General features: G+C 42.8%; 1 pseudogene; it reads left to right on the top strand.

Moving 5' to 3' along the window:
- Positions 1 to 6388: 6388 nt before the first annotated feature.
- On the top strand, positions 6389 to 7761 carry LOC118012641 (annotated as a pseudogene).
- Positions 7762 to 10213: the final 2452 nt, after the last annotated feature.

Genomic DNA, 10213 nt, shown 5'->3' with positions numbered 1-10213 from the left:
CTCTTGGCAGATTTCTTACATAGATGAAAGCACACGAGAAGGATCAATAGTTGTTTTCTAAAACCCGTTTGTGCCTTTATTATAATGGACTTGGACACAGAATGCAAGGGACTGTCACTGGAAAAGCTAACACAATTTGAAAAGCTCTTTTCTCTCCACGCTTCAGTTAGTGAAGTGGGGAGACCAAACCATACTTCATTGGCTAGTTATGAGGGTTAAATGGGGAGGGGGGGAGGATGTATGGAAAAAATTAGGCAAAGTGTCTGATAACATACAGTTCAGATTTAAAATAGATTCTAGGGTTTCCTGGCTGGCTCAGTCAGATGAGCATGTGACTTTTGATCTCCAGATTGTGAATTAAAACCCCATGTTGGGTGTAGAGATTACTTAAATGAAACTTTAAAAAAGTGGGGGGCGCCTGGGTGGCTCAGTCCTTAAGCGTCTGCCTTCCGCTCAGGTCATGATCCCGGGGTCCCGGGATCGAGTCCCACATCGGGCTCCCTGCTCAGTGGGAAGCCTGCTTCTCTCTCTCCCTCTGTCTACCATTCTGCCTACTTGTGCTCTCTCTCTCTGTGTGTCAAATAAATAAATAAAATCTTAAAAAAAAAAAAACTATAATGATGCAGGTTCAGAGATTTGGTGTATGTTCTTCAATGAGCCAATGGGGGAAGCTACCATCTACGAATATGACTGAACCTCTAAGAATGTTGAGGCCAAATGATAGGGCAGCGTGGCTGGGCCTCCACCTGTTCTCCCAGGTGTCTGCTGCAGGTGCACCCTGGGCGGCGTCCCGAGCAGAGAGCCGCTCCTCCAGAGACACGGGTGTGGCTGGAAAGGGAGCCTCGTCCTCGCATGCCATGCAAGGCACATTCAAGGAGAACCTGGTGTTGAACTGTTTGTAGAGAACCTGTTTCTGGGTCTGGGGTGCTATGTAGCTGAGCAATTCCCTCATCGGGATCTATTGCAAGTCAGCCCTTGACAGAGGGGGTGGGGGTGAGAAAAGGGCAAAACAAAAGGAAACCAAAGTACAAGAAAAACTACAAGGAGACACCACTTACGTAGTAGGATAGCTCACATGAAAAAGGCTGAAAATACCACGCGTCAGTGTGGATGCAGAGCAACTGGAATGCATACGTTGCTTGTGGGAATGCAAAATGGTACATTGGAAAACAGCTTGGTAGTTTCCTGTAAAGTGAAACATACTCTTAGCATATGACCCAGCAATTCAGTCCTGCATGCAAATGTTCATAGCAGCTTTATTCATAGAGCAAACACTTGGAAACAACCCAAATATCCAACACGTACTGAATAAATAAATTGTGATATATCTGTTCAATACTACTTAGGAATAAAAAAGGAATAAACTGGGGCTCCTGGGTGGTCTGGGTGGCTCAGTCAGTTCAGTGTCTGACTCCTGACTTTGGCTCAGGTCATGATCTCAGGGTCCCGAGACTGAGCCCTGCGTTGGCTTGGTGCTGGGTGTGGAGCCTACTTAGGATTCTCTCCCTCTGCCTCCCCCTGGCCTCCTGCCCTGGCATGTGCACTCACGTTCTCTCTCTTTCTCTCAATCTCTCTCTCTCTCAAAAAAAAAAAAAATCAACTGATACATGCAATAATATGGATGAATCTCAAGAGTATTGTGCTAAATCAAAGAAGCCAGAAACAAAAAACTATGTACATTTTTTTTTTTAAGATTTTATTTGTTTATTTGAGAGAGAGAGAGTGAGAGCCCAAGAGGGGGGAGGGTCACAGGAAGAAGCAGACTCTCCTCTGAGTGGGGAACCTGACGCAGAGCTTGATCCCGGGACTCCAGAATCATGACCTGAGCCTAAGGTAGCCCCCCAACCCACTGAGCCACCCAGGCGCACCAGAACTATGTATGTTATGATTCCACTTATATAACATTCTAGAAAAGGCAAACTGTAGTGACAGAAAGCATATCAGTGGTTGCCAGAGACTGTAGATGAGGGTGGGGATTGACAGTTCAGGGGTGTGTTGGAAATACTCTGTTATCTTGATTGTGGTAGTGGTTGGATGACTGTACATTTGTTGAAAGTAGTCGAATTATACACTCCAGATGGGAGAGTTTTATCGTATGTAAGTATATGAAGCTGACTTTCTAAAAAGGACAAGGAGATACCATTTCATCATGCATATACAAATTAAAGACAATGAGATAGCACTAGAATAATTAAAATTTAAAAGGCAATCAAGACCAAATGTTGGAGAGGTTATACAATTGGGGCTTTCACATTTGACGTGTGTGAGTGCAAATGGTACAAACTGCTATGGACACCAACAGTTTCTTGTGAGTTATCATATATCTACCTTCGATTCAGCATTTCCAGTCCTAGATAGTCCCCCCGAATAAAACAATATGCTCATCAAAAACGTTTGTTGCATCTTTCTTCATCATAATAAAGAGTTGGAAACAACCCAAATGTCTCTCAATAGAAGATCAGATAAGCTGGTCTGAAGTATTGCCATTCAGCAATAAAAAGAAAGAAACTACTGATTTATTCAACAACATGAATCTCAAAAAAATTATGTTGCATAAAAGAAGCCAGATGCAAAAGAGTACACACAGTGCAACTCGTGGAGTTCAAGAACAGAGGAAAATAACCTGTGGGGAGTTAATAGTGTGGTAGGAAAAGGGGTACCAGGGAACTTTCTGGAGTGATGGCAATGCTCTATTCTTGATAGGGGTCTTGTTTACACATGTAATGCACTAGTTAAAAACTCATCAAGTTGTGCACTTAAAACCCGTGCATTAATTTTAAGATAGCACTTTTTTTTAGAAATTGGGGTGACATTGACATAAAATTAACTTTTTTTAAGAGAATTATTAGAGAAAGTACAAGTGGGGGGGGCAGAGGGAGAGAGAGAGATAATCCTCAAGCAGACTCCCCACTGAGTGCGGAGCCTGACGTGGGCCTTGATTTCAGGACTCCAAGATCATGACCTGAGCCAAAATCAAGAGTCAGCTGCTTAAGCAACTGATCCACTCAGGCACCCCCAAAATAACTGTTTTAAAGTGAACAATTCAGAGGCATTTATTTTTTATTTTATTTTATTTTTTTAAAACTCTACACCTTTTTTTTTTTTTTAAAGATTTTATTTATTTGTTTGAGAGACAGAGAGAAACAGCATGAGAGGGGATAGGGTCAGAGGGAGAAGCAGGCTCCCTGCTGAGCCGGGAGCCTGATGTGGGACTCGATCCCAGGACTCCGGGATCATGACCTGAGCCGAAGGCAGTCGCTTAACCGACTGAGCCACCCAGGCGCCCCAGAGGCATTTAATACATTCACAATGTTGTGTGACCACCATCACTCTCTAGTTCCAAGACATTCTCATCCATCCAAAAGGAAACCCCAGCACCCCTACCCCCCCACCTCACTTCCTGTTTGCTGTTTCTGTAGATTTACTATTGTGGATATTTCATGTAAATGGAATCCTACAATTTGTGATCTTTTGTGTCTGGCTTCTTTCACTTAGTATATTTTCAAAGTTCATCGACTCCGTAGCATGTGTTAGTACATCATTCCTTTTTATGGCCAAATAATATTCCATCGTATGGCATATGTAGGTTCACAACCCTCTCAGGAGTTTTCCTGGTGTAATCTGAAACCAGGCCCCATATGCAGAGGGTAGGGAGAGACTGAAGAAAGAAGCAGGCCACTCCAGGTTGGCAGGTGACGATTTTAATACTAGCAAAGTGAACTTACATATGCAAGGTGAATGGATCCCTGCACCCATTAGTCATAACATTGTCAGTGCATGATATATTTCAAATTTGAAAGATAGTTCACTTGAAACCAGACAACCCAAATCTGAATGCTCTTTGGCATAGGAATACAAATTTTAAGTCAACTCTCTTGTTGGGGAATTGATTCAAAATCAGGACCATGGGCTTGGTAAGTGCCAATCTCAGCAATCATATCTGAGACTTTAGCTGAGATAAATATCACTGATTCTGTTGCCTCTATTAGATGGGAAAAATTCCAAATCCATGGAGATGAAAGACAGTTTTTTTGTTTTTTGTGTTTTTTTTGCAATTCCTCTCTAGCCTCAACAAATGACCTTTCTTATGGGTTGTGCTATTAATAGATGAAGTCTCCGACATTGAAACTCTCATCATGATATATTTCAGAAGAGCAATCAGTCACTGGAAGAGGTATTACAGACATTTTATTAATATGTATACTTCTTCCCAGAGAGTGGATGTTTGAGCAAAATAAATAGTAGCTATCCCTTACTCGGTTTCCATTTTGACTCAGGCATTGTTCTTGGAGTAGACACACACGAGCGTGCACATGCATGCACACACACTTACTCTTATCAAAAAATTCCTTCAATATTGGTATGATTATTATCTCTATTTTTCAGATAGGAAAAATGAGGTTCAAAGAGGTTGGATGATTTATGCAAGGTTATTGAATGAATCAATGAATGCATGTACTGCCCAGTTTCTCAGTGCCTTGTAGCAGTTACAGACTTCAGAAATCGATGGGAAGACCTGGCCTGAAGGAAGGAGGGACGGTGAAGCCAAAAAAAGAGTCAAAAATATTAGAAGATCGACAAATGTGACAGTGATTTAATCATACGGTCAGAGGTACCCTAACAGTTATAAAGTAATAATTAAATGATTTAGAAATGATTTTTAGTGGGTTTTTCCCCCCATATAAGGTATTTCCACTACATCAAAAACTGATGATGTACTGAATGGTGACTAACATAACATAATAAAAAAATTATTAAAAATAAAAAGGTGTTTCCTACACATTTTCCGTCACTGAAAACGATGAAATAGACAGTATATGGCCAAATAAAAACTTCTGCCAGTTGTCAAAAGGAGTTTCCAACATTATTCGATGACTTGTGGCACATCCCCAAATTTGTGGGTTTTCCTTTTCTTTCCTTTTCTTTTGTCTCAAGATATATTTTAGGAGCACTTGGGTGGCACAGTCGACTCTTGGTTTTGGTTCAGGTTATGATCTCAGAGTTGAGGGATCGAGCCCCGAATCAGGCTCTGCGCTCAGCATGGAGTCCGCTGAAGATTCTCTCTGTCTCCCTTCCCCTCTGTTCCTCCCCAGGTTCACATGTGTGCATGCTCTCTCTCTCTAAAATAAAATCTTTTTTTTTTAAATCTATTTTATTCATACCACTCTAAATAAAGTGGCTTCCATTTACTCTAGAATAAAATGGCCTGCATTTACACTTACAGATCTCTTAGTGATTACCTATCCTAAAGTTTATCCCACGATGTACGTCAGAGATGCAGCTGTGAAAAAAGAGAAGAGACTTCATAAAATGGAGTCTGGAAGCTCAAACTGCAAATTAGATTTTATTTTATTTATATGAGAAGCCAAATTCAAGACCAGTGCTATCCATCATAGCAATCAACCTGTAGCTAATTAATTCTACAGAGATACCTGTAGTATCATTAAAAAGAATTGCTAGCTCCCATCTGACACCTATCTTGACAACCCTCTCCCCTAATATTGAAGATGGTAAACCAAGTCCTCAGTATAAAAGATAACATATGTTGGGAGTCAAGAGCAATTTTTAAGCAATAAAGAATATTTTCTAATTTAAAGTCTATGTGATTGTTTCCAGCCAAGATGAAGTAGCAGGGACTAGATTTGCCCTCCCCCATGAAACAACTAAAAAATGGACAAAATATGAAACAATGATTTTCAGACACTGGACATCAGGCAGCATAGGACAGTGACCTGAGAGATGGGGAACAAAAAATACGATCCTTGTGGTTGTCCCAGCTTACTACCTGGAGAGAGTTTCTAGGCCAAAGCTCAGGGAATTGGACCCCAAGAGGAGCTTGGTAGAGCCCCTGAGCTGAAGAAGGAGAACTAGGAGTCGGGGATGCCAGGAATTCTTAGGTGAATTCCCAAAGAAGAGAGCTCCACACAGAAAGAGGGACAGGGAGAATGCTCAGGAGATCTACAGAGGGTCCCTTTTGAGTCTTCAGCTCAATTCTGATCAGCGCATGCGTGAGAAGAAACCACCCAAGCCTGGGGGGAAAACCCACCTAAAGGAATAATCCTCAGAACTCATATAGGGACAGGAATAGATTACGTCCCCCACAAAGTAGAAAAAAAATGCATAATTCATGGGACATCAGATTAAACATTCAGAAGGGTATCACCTTGATAGTGGAGAAAAATTAGTCCTAAAGTCTGTTCTAATCCCACCTAACAGAATTTAAAATCTACATAGTTGAAATAATTTATTTCCCATCTTTGGAGATGGTTGACTTTCCATCTGGTCCCTCAATAAATATTCATTAAGTAACTGTAAAGTTGAATAGAGATTTTTACTTTGTCTAGATTTTGGCATCCAACTCCCCAGTTATACAAATGTGAGGGAAGACATGGGTGAGAACATCACAGAAGTGGAATCAGGTGTACCATTTGTCGGGGAGCCATACTATCCCATCCCCTTCAAGGTGCTTCCAGCTGGACTGAGAATCAAATTGACATGAGACAGAGAAAATAAAATCTAACAGGGTACATACAGGGAATCCAAACAGACATGGAAATTCTAAAGACAGGCAAAACGAGGGATATATGTCATCCTGACCTAAGGAGAAAGGGGTTGGGGTCTGGGATTTCAGAGGGAAGGAATGCAATTCACAGGGCAGGAATGTTGGTAATTGGATGTTTTCCCCGCCGTACAGATAGGTCACTCAGATAAAACTTATCTCTGGTAATAACCATTATTTTGGGAAAGATCCCCAATTTAAATTCTTCTAACTAGTTAAGGAAAGGGCCAAAGTTTCTACTGAGCCCTCAGGATCTTAACTGCCTTCAGCTCGAAATAATCTTCATGCCAAAGTGGCCCATCTTGGGGCAGCCTGCCCTGGGCCCCTACACATTCCATTTCCATTTTCTCCTCTATCTTGCTTGTGTTCCATTTAGCAGCAGATGAATCCAGGATAAAGCTATAAAATCAAGCATCCCCCTAAGTGTTTAGAACATGTGATGGCAACTCTTTTTCGTGGCACCTGGGAGGCGGTAGGCTGCTTTAGGATGAAACGGAACATCTCTTGCCAGCTACTGGCTGCTAGAGACTCACTGAAGTGGATGAGGAACGCAGACCTCGTACCTTTTAGGAGAAGCGCATGGCCCCAGATGTTGCTGCCAATGTTCTGGGTGAAGAATGGCAAGTTTCGTGGTCTGGAGCAAGGGTGGTGATAACAAACAAGGCTTCCCCACAAAGCAGGTGCTCTTGACCCATGGCCGTGTCCGCCTGCTGCTGGGTAAGGGGCATTCCCGTTACAGACCAAGGAGGACTGGAGAGAGAAAGCGCAAATCTGTTCAGGGTTGCATTGTGGACGCCGATCTCAGGCTTCTCAGCTTGGTCATTGTTAAAAAAAAAAAAGTGGAGAAGGATATTCCTGGGCTCACTGCTATGACTGTGCCTCATCGCCTGGGGCCCCAAAGAGCTAGCAGAATCCGCAAACTTTTCAGTCTCTCTGAAGAAGATGATGTCCGCCCGTATGTTGTGAGAAAGCCCCTAAACAAAGGAGGTAGGAAACCTAGAACCAAAGCGCCCAAGATTCAGCGTCTTGGTACTCCGTGTGTCCTCCAACCCAAATGTCGGCGAATCACTCTGCAGAAACAGCGTACGGAGAAAAATAAGGAAGAGGGTGCAGAATATGCGCAACCTTTGGCCACGAGAAGGAAGGAGGCCAAAGAAAAGCACCAGGCACAGATTGCCAAGAGACGGGGGTATCCTCTCTGAGAGCTTCGACCTCTGAGTCCATTCAAAAATGAGATTTTTCTGGACGAACCATGAGAGACGATGGACTCTGAAAAACAAACTGAGGGTTCTAGAGGGGAGGGGGGTGGGAGGATGGGTTAGCCTGGTGGTGGGTATTGAGGAAGGCACATTCTGCATGGAGCACTGGGTGTTATGCACAAACAATGAATCATGGAACACTTCATCTAGAACTAATGATGTAATGTATGGGGATTAACATAAGAATAAAAAAAATGAGATTTTTCTAAGAGTAGCAAATAAATAAGATCAGACATCAGATTTCAAAACAAAAAACAAAAAACCCAGCTAAAAGCCAAAAACCGAATATGTGATGACAGCCCTAGAAACTGTTTCCTTGCTCATTTTGAACAGACAATGTGCCCATTGTTGGTAGCATTACTGCATCCTTGTTACCCAATTACCCACAAAATATCATTCAGGCATTGCACCTACCAGAGACTACGCTGGTGATCTTTCCAACCCATGCCATTTGCTCCCAGCTCAGTCCCACTGTTCATTAAACATGAATTTGAGAAACTCAGTAATGTTGTTGGAATTATAAGTTAGCCTTCCAAGGTTGGTCTCATAAACCTTCTGTTGAAATTGTGGGTTTGGAAATGCAAGTTTGTCCTTTGATTTTATTTTTAACCTCTCATTTACTCTAGTGAGTACGCTTTATCATGGGTCCAGCCGAACCCTCTACTGTCCTTTAAACAACCTGCAAACGCTCTAACAAGCTTCTAGATTGAGGAATCTTGGGGGTACAAATTATATGCACAGGTAGGAGCATGGACATAGAATCCAGCTTTACTCTGTGGAGTGTCATGCCTAATTTCCCACCTAGCTCCTACCTGACTTCAGCGCTGGGCTGGTCTGGGTCTCTTTCTCTCTCTTTCCTTTCCTTCTTTCTCTCCCTCTCTTCCCTTCTTTCTTCCTTCCTTTCCTTCCTCTATGATTTTTTTATGGTGGCAAAATATATATACCATAAAATTGGCCGTTTTAACTGTTTTAAATGTACAACTCAGTAGCATGAATGACATGCACTTTGTTACATAACCATTATCACTACCTGTTGCCAAATATTTCATCACCCCAAACAGATGGCTCATGGGGGAGGTTTTTTTTTCCAAAGGGGACTGCCGTAATTTCTTTGGAAACTCATGTAATCCTACAACTGATCTTGCCATTCTTCCATTAGGAATTGGAGTCTGATTTCTCTCGCCTTGGATCTGGGAGAGCATGTAACCACTCTGACTACAGAGTAAGGCAGAAGTGATGTGGTGTTGCTTCTGAAGCAGGGTAATCACAGATCAGGCTACTTCTGCCTTGTTCTTTGGAACCTTCATGCTTGCAGCCCTGAGCTGCCATGTACTCTGAAGCTGCTTTGCTACGGGGAAGCCAAGGCCACAAACAAAAGCCATGTGAGGACACTCTGGACGACAATCCTTGTCCCTGAGTCATCAGGCACTTCCAGATTCTTGCAGCCCTCAGCCTTTGCATCTTTCAGACTGAGGTCTCAGACACCATAGAACAGAAACAAGCCATTCCCACTGTGCCCACTCCAGATTCCCCTGACTCACAGAATCCGTACCCATAATGCAGCTGTTGTCATTTTAAGTCGCTAATTATTTGGACAGTTTGTTATGCAGCAATAGCAGAAGTCTAATACAAATGATTGGTTTTATTTTTTTTTAAGAGATTTTATTTATTTATTTGACGGAGAGAGACACAGCGAGAGAGGGAACACAAGCAGGGGGAGTGGGAGAGGGAGAAGCAGGCTTCCTGCAGAGCAGGGAGCCCGATGTGGGGCTCGATCCCAGGACCCTGTGATCATGACCTGAGTCGAAGGCAGACGCTTAACGACTGAGCCACCCAGGAGCCCCCAAATGATTGGTTTTAATGCATAATGCTAGCATGTTAGAACACATGAGCTCCATTTACCCCTTCCTGCCTTTTTTATTATTATTGTGACATTGTGATTTATGAGATATATATAGTTGGTCATGCAGATGACCAATATATATTTCTCATATACATTTGGTCTTCATTGATGGTTCCTAGCTTACAGCTCTCAAGACCCTAGGAATTTCCTGAGCAATAAGAGCAATGGGAGAATCTTTTGCTGTAGTATTTGCTCTCCCGGGGCACCTGGGTGGCTCAGTCCTTAAGCATCTGCCTTCGGCTCGGGTCATGATCCCAGGGTCCTGGGATCGAGCACCGCATCAGGCTCCCTGCTCAGCGGGAAGCCTGCTTCTCCCTCTCCTACTCCCCCTGCTTGTGTTCCCTCTCTTGCTGTCTCTCTCTCTCTGTCAAATAAATAAATAACATCTTTTAAAAAAAAATTTGCTCTCTCATCCTCAGTTCCTGAAATCACTCCAGAGCCATAAATGTGCAATGTGTGTCTTGTGGTTTCTAACGAGCCCCTTTCCACCCC

This window comes from Mirounga leonina, unplaced genomic scaffold (assembly GCF_011800145.1).
Source record: "Mirounga leonina isolate KUSES-001 unplaced genomic scaffold, KU_Mleo_1.0 Mir_151, whole genome shotgun sequence".
In the NCBI taxonomy this organism is placed as follows: Eukaryota; Metazoa; Chordata; class Mammalia; order Carnivora; family Phocidae; genus Mirounga; species Mirounga leonina.
The sequence above is the reverse complement of the archived record's forward strand: the minus strand, read 5'-3'. Positions and strand labels throughout refer to the sequence as shown.